Source organism: Pleurodeles waltl, chromosome 4_1 (assembly GCF_031143425.1).
Source record: "Pleurodeles waltl isolate 20211129_DDA chromosome 4_1, aPleWal1.hap1.20221129, whole genome shotgun sequence".
NCBI lineage: Eukaryota > Metazoa > Chordata > Amphibia > Caudata > Salamandridae > Pleurodeles > Pleurodeles waltl.
The window spans coordinates 23,267,320-23,287,920 of record NC_090442.1 but is presented as its reverse complement, the minus strand read 5'-3'; the positions used below and the strand labels follow the sequence as shown (position 1 = coordinate 23,287,920).

General features: G+C 45.1%; 1 pseudogene; it reads right to left on the bottom strand.

Moving 5' to 3' along the window:
• Positions 1-401: 401 nt before the first annotated feature.
• On the bottom strand, positions 402-17,785 carry LOC138287283 (zinc finger protein 135-like; annotated as a pseudogene).
• Positions 17,786-20,601: the final 2,816 nt, after the last annotated feature.

Genomic DNA, 20,601 nt, shown 5'->3' with positions numbered 1-20,601 from the left:
TGCACTGCTCCCACACATCAATCTGAGGCCACTCATCGTCCATACTATATTCTGTTTGATGCGCTTGCACTGCTCCCACAGATCCATCTGAGGCCACTCATCGTCCATACTATATTCTGTCTGATGCACTTGCACTGCTCTCACAAGTCTCACAATCTGAGGATAGCAAGTTAATTTTCAGCCTCCAATTTCAAATTTATCACATTTATGGAACATAAAAAAAATAAGTTGTTCATTGTGTGTCTCTTCTTACATACAATTTATTAATCTCTTAATATTATTTGCTTTTCTGAGCAGTTACGGATCCCCTGAGTGGCTTCACAGACCTCCATGGGCCTCTAGACACCTGGTCTTAGGCATACATTTCAGTGTTGTCTTCATAAATAAGAGTTGACAGAATGTGAGTGAATGAGCCAATCAAGATTTATTTTAGAATGAATGTACATTAATGTATATTCCATGAAATTGTTACATCCATAGTACAGAAAAATACACAAATTACAAAAATGCAAATGAACATTAGCTAATCAATTCATAAACAGTAGAAGGCAAACAAGGAACTGCTGCACAAAAAATATACCACACACCTGATGTCCACAAATTATTATACGTTTGATGAAATATCCAAAGATAGACTAACTTAAATGGAACCCATAGTTTAAAACACCAATGGTTAAATGAAACTTGCAGAAATATATACCAGCAGCTTCCTTCAACCTATGGATTACATGAATTGTTATACTAATGACGTCAATTTATGACCTAAAACTCTCAACCTTTTCAATTCTGCTCTAGTTTCAGTATGTTTCATACTTTCTGCAAATTATTACAGAACACTTAGGCCATGTGTATTAGGAGGAAAGACATTACATATTTACAGCTTCTCACATTAGCTTTTTTTAAAACAAATGTTATTTTCATTTTAAGGACAACAATAAATTGACAAAAGCAGCTTGCAAAATGCAATTCTGTTTTCCTTTTATCTGTTGCCTTAAAGTCACACAACTGGATGTCAGAGCGGCTACTCATTCTGCACATCCACACTGAAGGCTAGGGACAGATTTATCATCAATCAACAAGCTATTTAAATTAATTAATCAAACATCCCCAGTGCTCTCAGCCCCGCTGGAGAAGACAATTCTCAGTGAACTCCCACCATGCCATGCAGATAGCCCTGAGGCAGGAAGAAAAAAGTTACTTACCTGTGGTAACGATCTTTCTGGTGGATACTCTTATCTACCTGCAGATTCCTCACCTGTAGAGGTGCCAGTCTGGATCTGGAAACTTCTAACCTCTCAAATCGCCGGTAGGGGGCCTTGGTTCGCATCAGGTCCGGAAGTGGAGTCTGATGATGTCTTCAAAACCATTTAGTGCACAATGACAGCCGTTTTCATCCGTTTATTTCCCCAGCTTCGAGGCCAGTAGACTGAGTAACATCGACAGAGTCATCCAGTACCAAAAAAGGAATTTGGGATCATATTAATTCTCCCTTTAACACATTCATCAAATGTGGAGGTAGACGGGTCAATGAGGAATCTGCAGGTAGAGCATACCCCAGAAAGATTGTTACCAATAATAATTAACCTCTTGTTCTGATGGACTTTGTGGAGGGTCATCATGCTGACAAGATGATGTCTACCACCTCTGCTGCCAGTTACACGGAGTTCAGATGTCCAGCTCAATCTCCAGGCATGAAGGAGAAGGCCTTGGAAATTGAGATGTGGCACCATTCCCGCCGACTGGGAGAGAAGGTGTAGTCTGCATGGCAGCTTCAGAAGTGGACATATGGAGAAGTGCTGAAGGTCTTCATACCACACTCCCCTTGGCCAATCTGGGGCGGTGAGAAAGACTTGGGACCTGTCTTGGTGTAACTTCCACAGAATCCAGGAAATCAAAGGAAATGTGTAGTGCAGTTGAAAGTTCCACCTGAATTCAAAGTGTCCCCCCAGGCTCCCATGAAAGAATACAGGAGGACACAGAACTGCTGGCATTGAGCATTTTCTGAAAAAGCAAACAAGTCATCTGAGGAGTACCCCACCAGGAGAAGATGACCTGGACTAATGTCCAAAGCAGATGTCACTTATGGTTGACAAGGTAACACCAGATGAGACTTAGCTCTGACATTCAGGGACACTCCGCTAGGTGGCCGGTGGTGATCCAAATCCCTTGGTGGTTTGCCCAAGACCAGTCTCAATGTTTCCAGGCAAAAGAAATGAGACTCTATTCCTCCTAGCTTATTGACATAGCACATTGCTGCAGAATTGTCTGCCAGGATCTGGACAGACTGCCCATGGATGGAGGAGACGAAGGCCTTCAGTACCAGCTACATTGCCTGCAGTTCCAACCGACCCTGTCCTTCCAGGGACCAAACAACTCTGATCATCAGATCCTCTAGGCAAGTCACCCTGAAGTAGAAAAATACATTTCTACTGAAGCCACGACTGAACGGGGAGCAATGGACATCTTGCAGCTCAAGTTCACCTCGTTCCCCAGTAAACCACATATGTTGCAGCACTGAGGTTATGATAGAGTCCAATAGGTCTCCCCCATACTGTAGCCTCTACCCGCAGAGGCACCACCGCAGTGCCCTCATGTGTCAACGTGCACGCAGGACTAGGAGAATGCCGCAACCCATTAGACCTAGCAGTCAAAGGACCTTCAGAGCTGGGACTTTCACATTGTGTTGGAAAAAGGCAACTATTTACCCCGAAAGGCTGCCATCCTCTGAGGTGGAGGAAAGGTGTGGAGAAGAGTGGTCCCCAGTACTGACCCTATAAAGTGGAGTTGTTGGGAGGGCGTTGGATGGGATTTTGGCTCATTTGTTGAGAAACACAGGTTGAACAATTGGGCTACTCTTGACTGTAGATTGGGAGATACTGCCTCCGGTGATCCAACTTTGATTAGCCAGTAATCCAGGTATGGAAAATAGGTGTACCTGACCTTCAGAGATGGGTTGTAACCACTGCCATCATCTTTGTGAAAACTCGAGTGGTTAACTCAGATGGGAGCACAACAAACTAGTGGTGTGTAGAACCCACTACAAAATGCAGATGCTTCGGGTGCAAATGCAGGATCAGGATGTGGAGGTATGCATCCTGCTGGTCGAGTGACCCCATACAATCTCCAGCTTCCAAAGCTACATATATATGAACTGAGTTTTGCTGTAAAGGTCAAAGACCAGGGGCTACATTTTCCTTTTAACAGCAGTCATCTTGTTGATGGTAATGAAATATATTAAGAATCGGGACCAATCCACACGTTGCTGTTCTTTCCAACCCTAGGGACCTTACATTTTCTCAATTATTACCGGAGTATTATCGTTATTTTCCTACCCAATTCTATTTCTGAAACACTTATAATACCAGACGGTATACTAAATAATTTTTGGCCTTGGAAAAGCCCCAGTTCTGTGCACCAACTAGAGAGCAAAACACTCTTGTTGTCAAATTTATTTGTATGATATATTCAGAACTTATTGTTACTAAATTTCATTACCATTAATAAGATTGACAGGGGACTCTACTAAGCAAGAATGTCTATATTGTTATACATTGTTTGAAAATGTATCCCTGAATTCATGATTTCTACATCTGAGCTATGGTCTGCCTCTTGAGCTTTTCTTTTTTGACCTTTAGTGTGGTTGGACGGGGTGTCAACTGTGCTTCTTGTCCCCGGACCAAGCCATGAAGAGCCTCGCCTCATGGTCCTTGATGTCCTTTGGGTGCTTACTCTGGCCAGAGTTACAGGACCAGGAGCTGTGGTTTGAACCCAGGCACAAGGGGCAGGTGAATTGGGGATCTGTTAAGGACACCTGTCCTTCCCGATCCCTGCAGGGCCTGAACCCCGATCTCTTGGAAGGACATACGGTACTACACTTGTTGGAAACATTTCTGTGAGAAAATGTAAGACTTTTTGAGAGACTGAGCTCCGGATCTACGCCAAAAGGGTAGAAAAAAGGGTACTGATGTCCTTGTGCTGGCATGAACACTATATGGCTTCAGTGAAGTCATTGGATGCCAGCTTTGGCACCAATGTAATGCCAGGCTCCCTACCGGCAATGCAATAGCCTTTGAAGATTCCTGATGCCGACAGGCACCTGGGCATTATGCGATAGGTGAGGAATCATCAGGTAAAAGTATCCAGCAGAAGTGGTCTCTCTTTAGTCACAAGTGCTGAGACGCTTGACTCTCATTGGTTGAAAAAACCTTCAATACGAAACATGCAAGGAGGGCAGAACCTTGGCGGCATAGATGTGCTGTGCTCTTTCTGGTATTTAACAGTAAGTACACTTTCATTTCCAAGTCCTTAAAGAGACCTCGTCCCAAACTACCACTCCCACCTGCAGGAAATCAGAAGCAGGGATTTGGCACTTTGATAAAAATAATTCAGTGATGCATTCGTTTCTACCACCTTTGGCTACTGAAGATGTTTATTTTTCTTTCCTCTCGCATGAATATTTTATTGGACAACTCCTACCTCTATACAAGACTGAGTTATAAGAACACTGTCTATTTAGCGGCTCCAAAAGCACATTTCAGATGATTCAGAAAGCTGCAACCTATCTTATTTGTGGTCTGAGGAAGCATCAACTGCATCACAAATGTTTATTCTTTACTCACGAGGCAGCACATACTTTTTAAGTCTTTGCATTTATCCGCAGAGTTGATCAAATGAGGGTTCCTTTTTGCTTATAAACTCAAACCTGAATATAATTTGTGTTTCTTTTCTTCTCAATCCAGATTCCATTTCCAGGGTCAAGGCTCCAGAAATGTATAGCAGGGAGTTGATAGTTCTGGATTCTAGCTTCTAAGAGCTGGAATTCTTTAGTGCTAAAGATCCAATCTTTACTTAACTGTCAAGACTTGAGAAACTTAAGAGTTGTTTGATTTTTCCTGTGTCTGTTCGATATTGTCTTTGGAGGTGTGCTAAGCGACTGTAACTCTTTATACAGTTCCTGCACTTGAATGGTCTTTTCAAGTGTGTGTTCACTGATGTGTTTGCAGGTTTGATAATTGACTAAAACTCTTCACACATTCACTGCATCTGAATGGATTTCCCCAAGTGTGTATGTTGATGCCTTTTTTAGGAGTGCTGAGTGACTAAAGCTCTTCACACACACAGTGCAATTGAATGGTTTCTCCCCAGTGTGTGATCGTTGATGCCTTTTTAAGTGTGATAAAGTACGTAATCTCTTTCCACAGTCATTGCACTTGAATGGCTTTTCTCCATTGTGTATCCGCTGATGGACCCTTAATGTCGAAGATTCACTAAAACTTCTTCCACATTCGCTGCAACGATATGGTTTTTCGCCTGTGTGTGTTCGCTGATGATTCCTTAATGTCGAAGAGTAACTAAAGCTACTTCCACATTCACTGCAATGGTACGGTTTTTCCCCTGTGTGTGTTCGCTGATGTCTTTGGAGAGCTGATAATCGAATAAAACTCTTCACACATTCTGTGCACTTGAATGGCCTTTCCCCTGTGTGTATTTGCTGATGTCCCCTTAATGTTGAAGATTCACTAAAACTACTTCCACATTCGCTGCAATGGTATGGTTTTTCACCTGTGTGTGATCTCTGATGCCTCCTTAATGTTGAAAATTCACTAAAACTACTTCCACATTCGCTGCAATGGTATGGTTTTTCCCCTGTGTGCGTTCGCTGATGTACTTGTAGAATTGATAACAGACTAAAGCTATTCACACATTCACTGCACTTGAATGGTTTATCCCGTGTGCGTTCGCTGATGGCTCTGTAAGTTTGATAATCGACTAAAGCTCTTCACACATTCACTGCACCTGAATGGCTTTTCCCCCGTGTGTGTTCGCTGATGTCTCTGTAGATTTGATAATCGACTAAAGCTCTTCAGACATTCACCGCACTGGAATGGCTTTTCCCCTGTATGTATTCGCTGATGCTCTCTTAGGAGTGTTAATCGACTAAAGCTCTTCACACATTCACTGCATCTAAATGTTTTTTCCCCTGTGTGTGTTCGCTGATATCTTTGTAGGTCTAGTAATCGACTAAAGCTCTTCACACATTCACTGCACTTGAATGGCTTTTCCCCTGTGTGTGTTCGCTGATGAGCCATGTGATTTGAAGAACCACTAAAACTTCTTTCACATTCATTGCAATGGTATGGTTTTCCTCCCATGTGTGTTAGTTGATGACCTTTTAAGAGTGCTGAATGACTGACAATATTAACGCATTCATTGTATTTTCTTTCACATGTGTGCGTTTGCTGAGGGTGCTTTAGTTCTGACGACAAACAAAAGCTCTCGCTGCAGTTGTATGATTTGTCTTTCTTGGTTAGTGTCTCAGGATCTGGTATATATTTATCTACATTCCATGACTGTGTTTCCTGATGGGCTGACATGGCCACGCTCATAATATGTGCAAGGCTTCTTTTTGAGTGATTGTGTCTTTAGATTGGATAATGGTTTTGGACGCTTGCGGGTAAAGATTCACCCCCCTTCTTGTCAGTGCAAATTGGGACCGTGCTCTGTACTTTAGATGGCAGAACTCTTCTTTCCTTTGCCCTTCTGTTGTCTAGCTTCACTCCATTGGAAGGTTTGTCAGTTTTGTTGCCTTCATTTTTTAGAGGTCATTTCTTCGTCTTGTGGCATGGAGGTGCACAGCTTAGGCTCTTACATTCACTGAACTGCTCTTGTCTCCTTCTTCCAGGATCTGTTTATGTGCAGGTTTCTCAGTCGCCGACTGCACTGATGTTTTCCAGAATACTGGATCTCATCATTTCTGACCGTTTTTTCAGATTTACAATATTATCTTTATTATTCATAATCATTTTGCGCATTCAGAGCTTGTTTCCTGTTGGATGTAAAAAGATTGAAAATCGCTAAATGGAAACGTAAAGGAACGTGAATACAAAATATTTATCTGGTTGTAAAAGTCATTATTTCATCATTGTTGAAACTTATCAAGGGACATTTAATCATATACAAATATTTAGCTAAAAGTTCTGCTGAGAACATTGCATCTTCTTCACTTCAGAAAAAGCGGACATTTACCAGTGTTCACAGAGTAACTTGGCAAAGGAGGGGTGCTCACGGAGCACCCACATGCTATAGGCACAACTTTAGGAAGGTGCACATGGACAAGATTTAATCTAAACAAGAACAGTTTGTGGAAAGAGAGATGGATGGGGACATGATGCTGTTACTTTAGTTTGAAAAAGTGTAGAAGAAAGGTAATTTTTTCAAGAAGTACGTAATAAAGCAAACTCCTAGGAAGTATATAAGAAAGGAAACTCTTCAGGAAGTACATAATAAAGGGCTCTTCAGGAAGTATATAACAAAGCAAACTCTACAGAAAGTATATAACAAAGGAAACTCTTAAGGAAGTATATAACCAAGTTAACTCTTCAGGAAGTATATGATAAAGGTAATTCTTCTGGAAGTATATAGCAAAGGAACCCCTGGGAGTCGTGCGTTAAGGTGGATTTTCTATCGCCATAATATTGGTCCATCTCCCTGAAACTAGTGCAGCTTCCACGGCCTCGCTCTGGCTCGGACACTTTACACAGAGAGATTCTTTAGTTCTTCCTAAAGCAGATACATTTTGGATTTTATTTTGCTTTAATCTGCAGCTCCTTCCAGAAGGAGGGGTTCACTGGAATACATACCTTTACATCATGCACATAGACAAGGGGCACAAACAACTGCGTTATCAGCCATTTAGCTCTTAATAGATTGAAGCCATCACAATCAGTAATTGACCTGATATGTTCCGTAGCCAACAGATGTGTTCATATTAAACAACTGTTGCTTTATCTTCCTTTTAAGGGTATTTGACTACGGGCCTGTCTTAGATATTGGCAGATGGGTTACTCCATCACAATGGTGATGGGTATCCTGTCTGCCAAAATCTAAATCCCATAGGAAATAATGGGATTTCGATTTCAGCGGACTGGATATCCATTACCATTGTGACGGATTAACCCCTCCTCTAATACCTAAATTAGGCCCTTGGTACTGTCCGTTTAGTGCCGAGGAAGCTTCTCTGTGGCCAGAGAGGCCTTTGGCACAGTGGGAGGAAGTGTCCGTTGTTAACAGGTGAATGCAGCATTTCTGCCTTTGGGCATTTCTTATATCCATGCTTACCTGATTTCCTTTCCATCTCCTGCCCCTCACACCCTAAGTCTGCATATTCACTCTGCAGGCTCACTGTCAAAACGCGGGGATCAACTCAATGCTTGCACAGAGAAGACATCAGGTAACAGTCTGATAGTCAACGGCCATGGCTGGAAGTACAGGTATCACAAGCTTCATATTTAGAAGCTCGCCTGGGAGGTACCGACAGAGGAGGTGCACAGGTAGGTGCTTGTGAGGAACCAACAGAAGAAGTGCACAGGTACTGAGACATGACAGTGCACCCAGTTCAGAGTGCTGCAGCGAGGAATTCCAGTGGGTTGTAGGAATGGCAGTCTTTTTGTTACTACATTTAACTTGGCTGCTCAATAGACAAACCATGGAAAGTAATACATAATACTCACCTCTGTGTCTTTCATATAATTGAGAGCTATTGGGGACGGCGTGGTCAGCATATGGGCAATATAGCGGCTTTCCTGTGAGCTGCTCCGAGCCTGCTGCACAACATGACTGCAAACTTGGCTCCAAACGTCTCTATGAACCCCAAAAATATTTGAAGGCATTCCGCGACTGCCCTACATTGAATGATCGCCATGAAGACTTACCAGAATGCTGATATGTCGGCCTAATCTGCCTGCAGCGTGCCTCCTTGGAACCCAAGATGGGGGCGCATGCGCCGAAACTGCTCTGATCACTTGGCTTGACCCGCTCGGTACGCCCGACCTACCTGGAGCCCAGCGCGCAGTCCCCAGTGCCCAATGCGTTCATTCTGAACTATAAGAAAAAAACAGAAGCACAGTATATGTTTGGCAACTTAGCTACCATGTATCCCTCCAAAACAGAGACTGCGCATGCAAACCAGATTAGTGAGGGCTTTGCACAACCGCATCACTCAACCCACCTAACCTCCCCAGAATTTTGCTGAAATTGGAGTCCCTGGACCCCATCGACAGAGAAATTGCGCTCGCAAGCCTTGGATAGAAACGAGATGGGAGGGCTTCAACCACACAGCCTGCCCGACACTCCTGACCTGCCCAGAGCATCTGGATACATGAGGAAGGTGCTCCCAACCTTTCCCCCCAGCAAGTGAACGATCAGTCTGTAAGTTTAAAAAAAAATCTAACATGTAATAAACTACCTGCAGGATTTGTGTATCTAAGACCTATTTACAATGAATGCCTAGAACAAATAAAAAGAGACAGAGCATGACCCAGTTCCGTTGATTTGGCCTTGAGGTGTATGCTCACATAACGAAGGTCTGACATCCTCTACTGTGTCTACTCACTGCATATCGCATCTAACTATCACGCCCTGGCAGCGCTGAATCACCATTGCTACTTATGGTTTATTTATGATCTAAGCAGCCCTGTAAAGACTTAGAGGCAGATGTAAGGGAAGTGGCACTGCACCCATTTTGATTTTTACAAAATCCCCTCAATTGGCTATATTGGAAATCCTCTCTATTGTAAATCAATTTACCCAATACTCCGGATACTCCCTGAACAAAGACAAAACAGAGATCCTTCCTCTTAATATCCACTGTCATCCGTCGGTAATTGGTTCTTCTAATTTCCAATGGAAATCCTCCATTAAGTACCTTGGTATTTGGTTTTCCAATAATCTCGAAGAACCAGTCACATTCAATGAATATAAAACCCTAGCCAAAATGAAGGAACTACTAGCAACATGGTCCCGAAACACATATCTTGGTGGGACAGGCTGGAGACCATTAAATTGATGGTGTAGGAAAGTACCATCTTGCCTGGCATGTGACCCCCATATTTCACTGTATATATGTTGTTTTAGTCTATGTGTCACTGGGACCCTGCCAGACAGGGCCCCAGTGCTCATAAGTATGTGCCCTGTATGTGTTCCCTGTGTGATGACTAACTGTCTCACTGAGACTCTGCTAACCAGAACCTCAGTGGTTATGCTCTCTCTGCTTTCCAAATTTGTCACTAACAGGCTAGTGATCAATTTCACCAATTTACATTGGCATACTGGTACACCCATATAATTCCCTAGTATATGGTACTGAGGTACCCAGGGTATTGGGGTTCCAGGAGATCCCTATGGGCTGCAGCATTTCTTTTGCCACCCATAGGGAGCTCTGACAATTCTTACACAGGCCTGCCACTGCAGCCTGAGTGAAATAACGTCCACGTTATTTCACAGCCATTTACCACTGCACTTAAGTAACTTATAAGTCACCTATATGTCTAACCTTCACCTGGTGAAGGTTGGGTGCAAAGTTACTTAGTGTGAGGGCACCCTGGCACTAGCCAAGGTGCCCCCACATCGTTCAGGGCAAATTCCCCAGACTTTGTGAGTGCAGGGACACCATTTCACGCGTGCACTGTACATAGGTCACTACCTATGTACAGTGTCACAATGGTAACTCCGAACATGGCCATGTAGCATGTCTAAGATCATGGAATTGTCACCCCAATGCCCTTCTGGCATTGGGGGCACAATTCCATGATCCCCCGGGTCTCAAGCAGAGAACAGAAGAGTGAACAGAAAAGTTCATACAGGGGGTGACAAGGATGGCAAAAAGAAGGATGGTAAGTCTTCTGACAAGTGTAGGGACAAAGGTAAAACTGAGTCTTCATCAGGCCCACCAAAATCTTCTGGTGGGGGTGGTGGGTCCAAATCCTCTTCAAATCAAGTTAAAAAGCCTTGGTTTTATTTGTGTAAAGTCAAAGGCCATTGGACAACTGATGCCAGTTGGCCAAAGAAAAACACTAAACCTCCCACTACCATAACCCCTACTGCAAATTCTAGTGCCCCTAGTAATAGCAGTGGTGGTGGGAGCAAAGCTACTAATAGCCAATCCAAGGGAGTAGCTGGGCTCACTTTTGGTAATTTAGTTGGGGTTGGTCTTGTTAGGGAGACCACAGAGGCTGTGTTAGTCTCTGAAAGTGCCATTGATTTGGCCACCTTGGTTGCTTGTCCCCTTAATATGGATACGTACAAGCAACTTCCCCTAATAAATGGTGTTGAGGTTCAGGCCTACAGGGACACAGGTGCCAGTGTTACCATGGTAATAGAGAAACTGGTACACCCTGAACAACACCTACTTGGTCAGCAGTACCAAGTGACAGACGCTCATAACAACACTCTTAGCCACCCCATGGCTGTTGTGAATCTCAACTGGGGGGGGGGGGTTTACTGGTCCAAAGAAAGTTGTGGTTGCTTCAGATTTACCTGTAGACTGTCTACTAGGAAATTATTTAGAGACATCAGCTTGGGCAGAAGTGGAGCTGAAGGTTCATGCAGCAATGCTGGGCGTTCCTGGGCATATTTTTGCTTTGACAAGGGCTCAGGCCAAAAAGCAAAAAGGACAGGGTAACTTGGATCCTGGAACAATGGTCCAAGGGCTCCCTACAACTAGGGGTAGTAAGGGTAAATCCCTACCCACTATCCCTCTCTCTACATATGATTCTCCTTCAGAGGAAGAAGAATGTCCTCCCTGTGCAGAACCTTCACCAGATGAGATGGCAGCATACACTGCTGAGCTTTTGGGTGGAGGGGGGCCTGCCAGGGAAGAGCTGAGTGTGGCACAGCAATCCTCTCCCACATTAGAGGGTCTCAGACAGCAAGCTGTCAAGCAGCAAAATGGGGATGTCAGTGACTCACATAGAGTTTACTGGGAGGACAACCTCTTGTACATAGAGGCAAGGGACCCAAAACCTGGAGCAGCCAGGAGATTGGCCATTCCCCTGCAGTACAGAGAGTTCCTCCTAACTCTGGCACATGACATTCCTTTGGCTGGGCATTTGGGCCAGATCAAAACATGGGAAAGGCTTGTCCCCCTGTTTCACTGGCCTAGTATGTCAGAGGACACAAAAGATTTATGTAAGTCTTGTGTGACCTGCCAAGCCAGTGGCAAGACTGGTGGCACACCAAAGGCTCCCCTTATTCCACTACCTGTGGTTTGGGTCCCCTTTGAAAGGGTAGGGGTTGACATAGTTGGCCCCCTTGACCCTCCTACTGCTTCAGGCAATAGGTTTATCTTGGTGGTTGTGGACCATGCCACAAGATATCCTGAAGCAATTCCTCTAAGGACCACTACAGCACCTGCAGTGGCAAAAGCCCTCCTGGGAATCTTTTCCAGAGTGGGTTTCCCAAAAGAGGTTGTATCAGACAGGGGTAGCAACTTTATGTCTGCATACTTGAAGGCTATGTGGAAGGAATGTGGTGTAACATACAAATTCACCACACCTTATCATCCACAGACTAATGGGCTGGTAGAGAGGTTTAATAAAACTCTCAAAGGAATGATAATTGGACTCCCTGAAAAACTCAGGAGGAGATGGGATGTCCTGTTAACTTGCCTCCTTTTTGCTTACAGGGAGGTACCCCAGAAAGGAGTGGGCTTCAGCCCCTTTGAACTCCTATTTGGGCACCCTGTAAGAGATCCACTAACACTTGTGTCTACATGAGCCCCCTCGCTAACATCGTACGCAAGCACGACATCATCATCACCTCCTACGCCGACGACACCCAACTTATACTCTCCCTCACCAAGGACCCCGCCAGCGCCAAGACCAACCTACAAGAGGGTATGAAGGACGTCGCAGATTGGATGAGGCTCAGCCGCCTAAAGCTGAACTCTGAAAAAACTGAAGTCCTCATCCTCGGCAACACCCCGTCTGCCTGGGACGACTCCTGGTGGCACCGCACCGACCCCCGCAGACCACGCCCGCAACCTCGGCTTCATCTTGGACCCCCTTCTCACCATGACCAAGCAAGTCAACGCCGTGTCCTCCGCCTGCTTCCTCACCCTCCGCATGCTCCGCAAGATCTTCCGCTGGATCCCCGCCGACACCAGAAAAACCGTGACCCACGCCCTCGTCACGAGCCGCCTGGACTACGGCAACACCCTCTACGCTGGGACCACCGCCAAACTCCAAAATCGCCTGCAACGCATTCAAAATGCCTCAGCCCGCCTCATCCTCGACGTACCCCGCAACAGCCACATCTCCGCACACCTGAGACACCTGCATTGGCTCCCAGTCAGCAAAAGGATCACCTTCCGACTTCTCACCCACGCACACAAAGCCCTCCACGACAAGGGACCGGAATACCTCAACAGACGGCTCAACTTCTACGTCCCCACCTGCCCCCTCCGCTCCTCTGGCCTCGCACTCGCCGCCGTCCCTCGCATCCGACGCTCCACGGCGGGTGGGAGATCTTTCTCCTTCCTGGCGGCCAAGACCTGGAACTCCCTCCCCACCAGGCTCAGGACCACCCAGGACCACTCCGCTTTCCGGAGACTCCTAAAGACCTGGCTGTTCGAGCAGCGATAACCACCCCCTTTGTCCCTAGCGCCTTGAGACCCGCACGGGTGAGTAGCGCGCTTTATAAATGCTAATGATTTGATTTGATTTGATTTGTGAAGGAGGGTTGGGAACAACCTTTAAAAGCTCCCAAACAGGACATAGTGGACTATGTACGTGGCCTAAGATCCAGAATGGCTGAGTACATGAAAAAGGCCAGTAAAAACCTTCAGGCCAGCCAAGAGCTCCAAAAGCAATAGCATGACCAGAAGGCTGTTCTGATTCAGTACCAACCCAGGACAGAAGGTGTGGGTATTGGAGCCTGTGGCCCCAAAAGCACTCCAAGACAAATGGAGTGGACCCCATCTCATTGTTGAGAAAAAGGGCGAGGTCACCTACATGGTTGACCAGGGCACTGCCAGGAGTCCCCTTAGGGTGATTCATGTCAACGACCTAAAACCCTACTATGAGAGGGCTGATCTCACCCTGCTCATGGTAACAGAAGAAGGACAGGAATAAGAGAGTGACCCTCTCCCTGATCTCTTCTCCTCCACTGAAGAGGATGCTCTAGTGGAGGGAGTAGTTTTGGCAGACTGTCTTACTGCAGGACAGAAAGACAATTGCATAAATCTCCTTGGACAGTTTTCTGAACTCTTTTCAACTGTGCCAGGCACCACATCTTGGTGTGAACATACAATTGATACTGGAGACAGCATGCCTGTCAAAAGTAAAATCTATAGGCAGCCTGACCATGTCAGGGACTACATAAAACAAGAGGTTCAGAAAATGCTTGATCTAGGAGTGGTTGAACCTTCTGAAAGCCCATGGGCGAGTCCTGTGGTGCTTGTACCAAAGCCTCACTCAAAAGATGGAAAAAGGGAGATGAGGTTTTGTGTACATTACAGAGGACTCAATCAGGTAACAAAAACTGATGCTCACCCTATACCCAGGGCAGATGAGCTCATAGATACACTGGCATCTGCCAAGTATCTAAGCACCTTTGATTTGACTGCAGGGTATTGGCAGATCACATTGGCTGAGGATGCTAAACCTAAAACTGCATTTTCAACCATAGGAGGGTGTAGGAAAGCAACATCTTACCTGGCATGTTACCCCCATATTTCACTGTATATATGTTGTTTTAGTCTATGTGTCACTGGCACCCTGCCAGGCAGGGCCCCAGCGCTCATAAGGATGTGCCCTGTATGTGTTCCCTGTGTGATGACTAACTGTCTCATTGAGGCTCTGCTAACCAGAACCTCAGTGGTTATGCTCTCTCTGCTTTCCAAATTGTAACTAACAGGCTAGTGACCGATTTCAACAATTCACATTGGCATACTGGAACACCCTTATAATTCCCTAGTATATGGTACTGAGGTACCCAGTGTATTGGGGTTCCAGGAGATCCCTATGAGCTGTAGCATTTCTTTTGCCACCCCTAGGGAGCTCTGACTATTCTTACACAGGCCTGCCAGTGCAGCCTGAGTGAAATAACGTCCACGTTATTTCACAGCCATTTACCACTGCACTTAAGTAACTTATAAGTCACCTATATGTCTAACCTTCACCTGGTGAAGGTTGGGTGCAAAGTTACTTAGTGTGTGGGCACCCTGGCACTAGCCAAGGTGCCCCCACATTGTTCAGGGAAAATTCCCCGGACTTTGTGAGTGCGGGGACACCATTACACGCGTGCACTGTACATAGCCCTGGCCCAGGAAGGCAGAACAAAGGATTTCCTCTGAGAGAGGGTGTTACACCCTCTCCCTTTGGAAATAGGTGTGAAGGGCTGGGGAGGAGTAGCCACCCCAAGCCTCTGGAAATGCTTTGATGGGCACAGATGCTGCCCATCTCTGCATAAGCCAGTCTACACTGGTTCAGGGATCCCCCAGCCCTGCTCTGGCATGAAACTGGACAAAGGAAAGGGGAGTGACTACTCCCCTGACCAGTACCTCCCAGGGGAGGTGCCCAAAGCTCCTCCAGTGTGTCCCAGACCTCTGCCATCTTGGAAACAGAGGTGTTGGGGGCATACTGGACTGCTCTGAGTGGCCAGTAGGTGACGTCAGAGACCCCCTCTGATAGGCTCTTACCTCTCTTGGTAGCCAATCCTCCTTTACTGGTAGCCAAACCTCCTTTTCTGGCTATTTAGGGTCTCTCCTCTGGGGAATTCTTCAGATAACGAATGCAAGAGCTCACCAGAGTTTCTGTGCATCTCCCTCTTCGACTTCTACCAAGGATCGACCGCTGACTGCTCCAGGATGCCTGCAAAACCGCAACAAAGTACCAAGACGACTACCAGCAACATTGTAGCGTCTCATCCTGCCGGCTTTCTCGACTGTTTCCTGGTTGTGCATGCTCTCGGCGTCACCTGCCTTCACCCTGCACCAGAAGCCAAGAAGAAATCTCCCGTGGGTCGACAGAATCTTCCCCCTGCGAACGCAGGCACCAAAAGACTGCATCACCGGTCCTCTAGGTCCCCTCTCATCCTGACGAGCGTGGTCCCTGGAACACAGGAACTCTATCCAAGTGACTCCCACCGTCCAGTGATCCCTCAGTCCAAGTTTGGTGGAGGTAAGTCCTTGCCTCCCCATGCTAGACTGCAAACCTGTGTACTGCGTGATTTGCAGCTGCTCCGGCTCCTGTGCACTCTTCCAGGATTTCTTTTGTGCACCGCCCAGCCTGGGTCCCCAGTACTCCGTCCTGCAGTGCTCAACCCTCTGAGTTGGCCTCCGACGTCGTGGGACCCTCCTTTGTAACTCTGCGTGGACTCCGGTTCACAAATCTTCTAAGTGCCTGTTCGGGTACTTCTGCGGATGCTGTCTGTTTCTGTAGGGGCCCTCTGAGTTGGTGAGCGCCCCCTCTGTCTTCTCCTCCAAGGGGCGACGTCCTAGTCCTTCCTGGTCCCCAGCAGCACCCAAAAACCTCTGCCGCGACCCTTGCAGCTAGCAAGGCTTGTTTGCGGTATTTCTGCGTGGGAACACTTCTGCAACCTTCATCGCGACGCTGGACATCTTCCCTCCAAAGGAGAAGTTCCTAGTCCTCTTCGTTCTTGCAGAATTCCAAGCTTCGTCCATCCGGAGGCAGCTTCCTTGCACCTTCATCTTGGGTTTCCTGGGCTCCTGTCCCCCCCCCTGTCGTGTCTATTGGACTTGGTCCCCTTGCTTTGCAGGTCCTCAGGTCCAGGAATCCATTTTCAGTGCACTGCTGGTGTTTGTTGTTCTTGCAGAATCCCCCTATCACGACTATTGTGTCCTTTTGGGGTAGTAGGTGTACTTTACTCCTACTTTTTAGGGTCTTGGGGTGGGGTATCTTGGACACCCTGACTGTTTTCTTACAGTCCCAGCGACCCTCTACAAGCTCCCCTAGGTCTGGGGTCCATTCATGATTCGCATTCTACTTTTGGAGTATATGGTTTGTGTTGCCCCTAGTCCTATGTTCACCTATTGCAGCCTATTGTAATTCTACACTGTTTGCATTACTTTTCTGACTCTTACTTACCTGTTTTGGGTTTGTGTACATATAACTTGTGTATATTACGTACCTTCTTACTACGGGTACTCACTGAGATACTTGTGGCATACTGTCATAAAAATAAAGTACCTTTATTTTTTGTAACTGTGTATTGTGTTTTCTTATGATATTGTGCATATGACACCAGTGGTATAGTAGGAGCTTTGCATGTCTCCTAGTTCAGCCTAAGCTGCTCTGCTAAGCTACCTTTTCTATCAGCCAAAGCTGCTAGACACCTCTTCTACACTGATAAGGGATACCTGTACCTGGTGCAGAGTGTAAGTACCCCTTGGTACTCACTACAAACCAGGCCAGCCTCCTACACCTTCTATCAGCCTAAGCTGCAAGAAACACCTCTATTCTACTAATAAGGGATAACTGGACCTGGCACAGGGTGTAAGTACCTTTGGTACCCACTACAAGACAGGCCAGCCTCCTACACATCCCAACCAAGTTTTCCCAGAAAATCATTAAAGATACTGTCTATGCCATCCTGTCATTAGATTCGATCCTCGGCACTAAGTTTCACAAATCTTTTTGCGCCTCCATCTGTTACAATAAGAAAATATCCATACTCCAAAGTCATTAATGTTAGTCCCTTCTTGGGCTTCTAAAGGCATTACAACAATAGATTACCTGGACTTAATGATATAAATCAACAGAGGGATACTTGTAACCAGAACGCAACACTTTGTGGGACGAGCCAATGTCATCCTCTCTTGCTCTTGATATTCAGAGTTATGCCCAGTAATAAACCACTTTGACTTACCAGATCTAAGACCGGCTGAGTCTGGTAGCTAAGAAGATGTACTGATCGAACCTCTGGCACATGACTTCGCAGGTATTGTGTGGAAAAAAGTCTGTGGTGTTCTGCAGCTGAAAAAGAAACACAATCACTTTAGTCAGGGATAGATATACACATGCATTTTAGGACAGATCATGTTTTGTCATTAAAATAAAACAAGGAAACACCTCACCACATGAAGAGGAACAGCTGGATTGCTGTCATTGGGCACATGCAGTAATGTATGGACTTCTGTGTCAGATCACGAGCAACGGGGAGGAACTTGGTATTTCTTAGGACAATCAAAATCTTGCAAGAGTTTGTGGCAGCCACTTTTACAGCAAAAGCTATAGAAGTCAAGTGAGTATGCTTGGACAGGACTTTATAATACACAGTTTGGCAGATTTCAGTTCTAATAGTAAATCCTGCTGACACTGTATCTTTTTCAAGAGTTAGAATAATGTTCCGGAAGTGACTTTGGGTTAAGAACTGTTGTAAATGGACGGCTATGAAACATTAACATTCATGTATCATCGGAGGTGTTGAGACATCTGGTGAGACTTGAGATACTGAGCCTTCTGGATATGGTCAAGAAACGAGTGTGTGCGAAACATAGTCGAATTCAAAAGTCAAATGAAAGGGAAAATAGAGACATCCAGCCTGGACGCTTGGAAAGAAGTGTGAAGAGACAGGAGGCTACAGTACTGTTGTGCAATGTATTTGAGGTTCTGTATATTATGTTACTAATTTACATTTTTATTTAACCTATATCCCTTGGCACTACGATACGTTTCGAATGTAACATAAAGTTTATTATGTTATGATACAGCATGTTATCTCTTTCTTCTACTATGTTATGTAATTTATGTTGTCTTTGTTGTCTGATGTTCTGTTATGTATTTTAGTACACACTTATATCCAAGTCCAAAGTGCTATCCTGCTATCACAGTTTTTCACAGTTTTCCCCAATACACACTGATGCTCTTGCAGTGCTTGCAAACATATGACGTGCATGATTACCATTAAAAGTGCATTCTTTGAGATCTGCAATAGCAACAGAAAAATAATAAACACTTGACAGAGTCAGACCTAGCTTTTCACCTGCCCAGGGTAGGCAATAAAAAAAATAGTAAATGTAAAAATAAAAAGCAATAACAAAGGGGAAGAAAAAAAAAATAGTACTGCAATCACAGCGAAAGAAGCAGAGGGACCCTAATCAAAAAGAAGCAATCACTACTTGGCCCATGCTCCACAGAAGGGAAAAATGGGGGAAGATAAAGTGAAACCATGATGCGCTGACCAATCAGAAGCCAGCAAATGAGAGCGGTGCGAAGCCAACGAATAGTTAGCAATGTTCGGGCTCCAAATCCCTTTTAGTTATCAAAATGTCTAACAAGTGTCTAAGCAAGTCTAAGCAAGGCTGCTGGTTTAAGGATGACAGCACTTTTGTTTGTAGGCGACTAGGCCAATCCTACAAGTCACAACTGTCACCCCAACCCTCCCGGCTCACAAGCAATACCTCACCAAAAACCCAAATAGTAAAAGGTGATTTGTCGCAGCCTTTACGCATGGACTCAAGAGTACGACATCTCAGGGGAGTCGTGGTTGAACGGAGACATAAGCAACAAGTCTCAATCACACACAGGCAATGAAAGATATGCAGTAAAGTTTTCAATTGGTTTTATTAACAAGACTGCAGTCTACTGTAAAATGCGAGGGCTGCAATGATTAGGATAATGAACAATGCAAGAAACAGAATTGTAAAGACGTGAGTCATGAATATAAAGACCCCCACCATCTTGCAATAACAGGAGATTTGAAATAGGACCTAATACCCTAGCATGAAGAACCGAATCTCTAACCTAAAAGACAGCTAGGTGTGGTAAACCTAATCTTCCAGTACCATGTGCTTGAGAAGCGCCCCCCAACCCTCGTTACCTTGGAATGAGGTCTCTAGATCAGACTCCGTGAGGACACGAAGGCTGGGTCTGCATCAAGGAGACATGTAGCATAGGTAGCGTTGATGGCATCTGGTAGGAATCCCTCTGATAATCTTGTCTGCGTGAGATGTATTTCTACAGATCAAGTAGCATCCCTGACGCAGGTATGTTACCAAACAGTAGATAAGAAGACATGCTAGGGGTGGCAATTATATAAACAATTTCCTGAAAAGTGCATTTTGTTACTGTTACACATAAGTGGGAAAGTACATGATGTGAATACCTACGTCTATCATCTCTTTGACGCTGATAGTGACGCTTTCACAAAATGACAATGATAATGTGAAATCAAAACATCTTCCTAACTATAAACATAGCAGCCATCTTGGAAGAAATAATTAAATGAATGGGCTAAGACAGAACAATCTAAGTAGGTTAAAAGTCTCTGGGTTATGGGGGCACAGGCTTTCAAGCCAAAAGGCTATCTCCTGTTTCCCATTAAAACTAAATAGGATCCACTACACAAGCAAAAGTGCATGCGCTGTCTCAGCTGAGCTCTAAGATTTGCTGCTAAAAATAAACAGAAGGTGCTGGCACCCCGTTGAGCAGAAATACAATGTAAAACATGTTCACGGCTAATGGTGTTTAGTAAACAACAGTTGGAGTTTGAAGTAACACTGAGCCCCATGTCCAATGTTAATATCAGGGATAGCGCTTGGGTGTTCTCAGAAGACTTTAGTACTCAATTGCTCTTTCGACAATTGTAATTCGTAAACAAAACTAGTCAATTGGAAAGCGGTGCCAATAGACACTTGGCAACTCACTGGGTAAGAGTACCTGCTACTGTGTTTTTTCCAGCTATAAACAATCTACAGATCTCTCCTTGTAACAATAACTTCATTTAAGCAACAAAAGGACCCACCCAAGTAATCACCGTAGCTTTCACGACACCAAGAGTCTCAATGTCCAGTGACAAATCTGT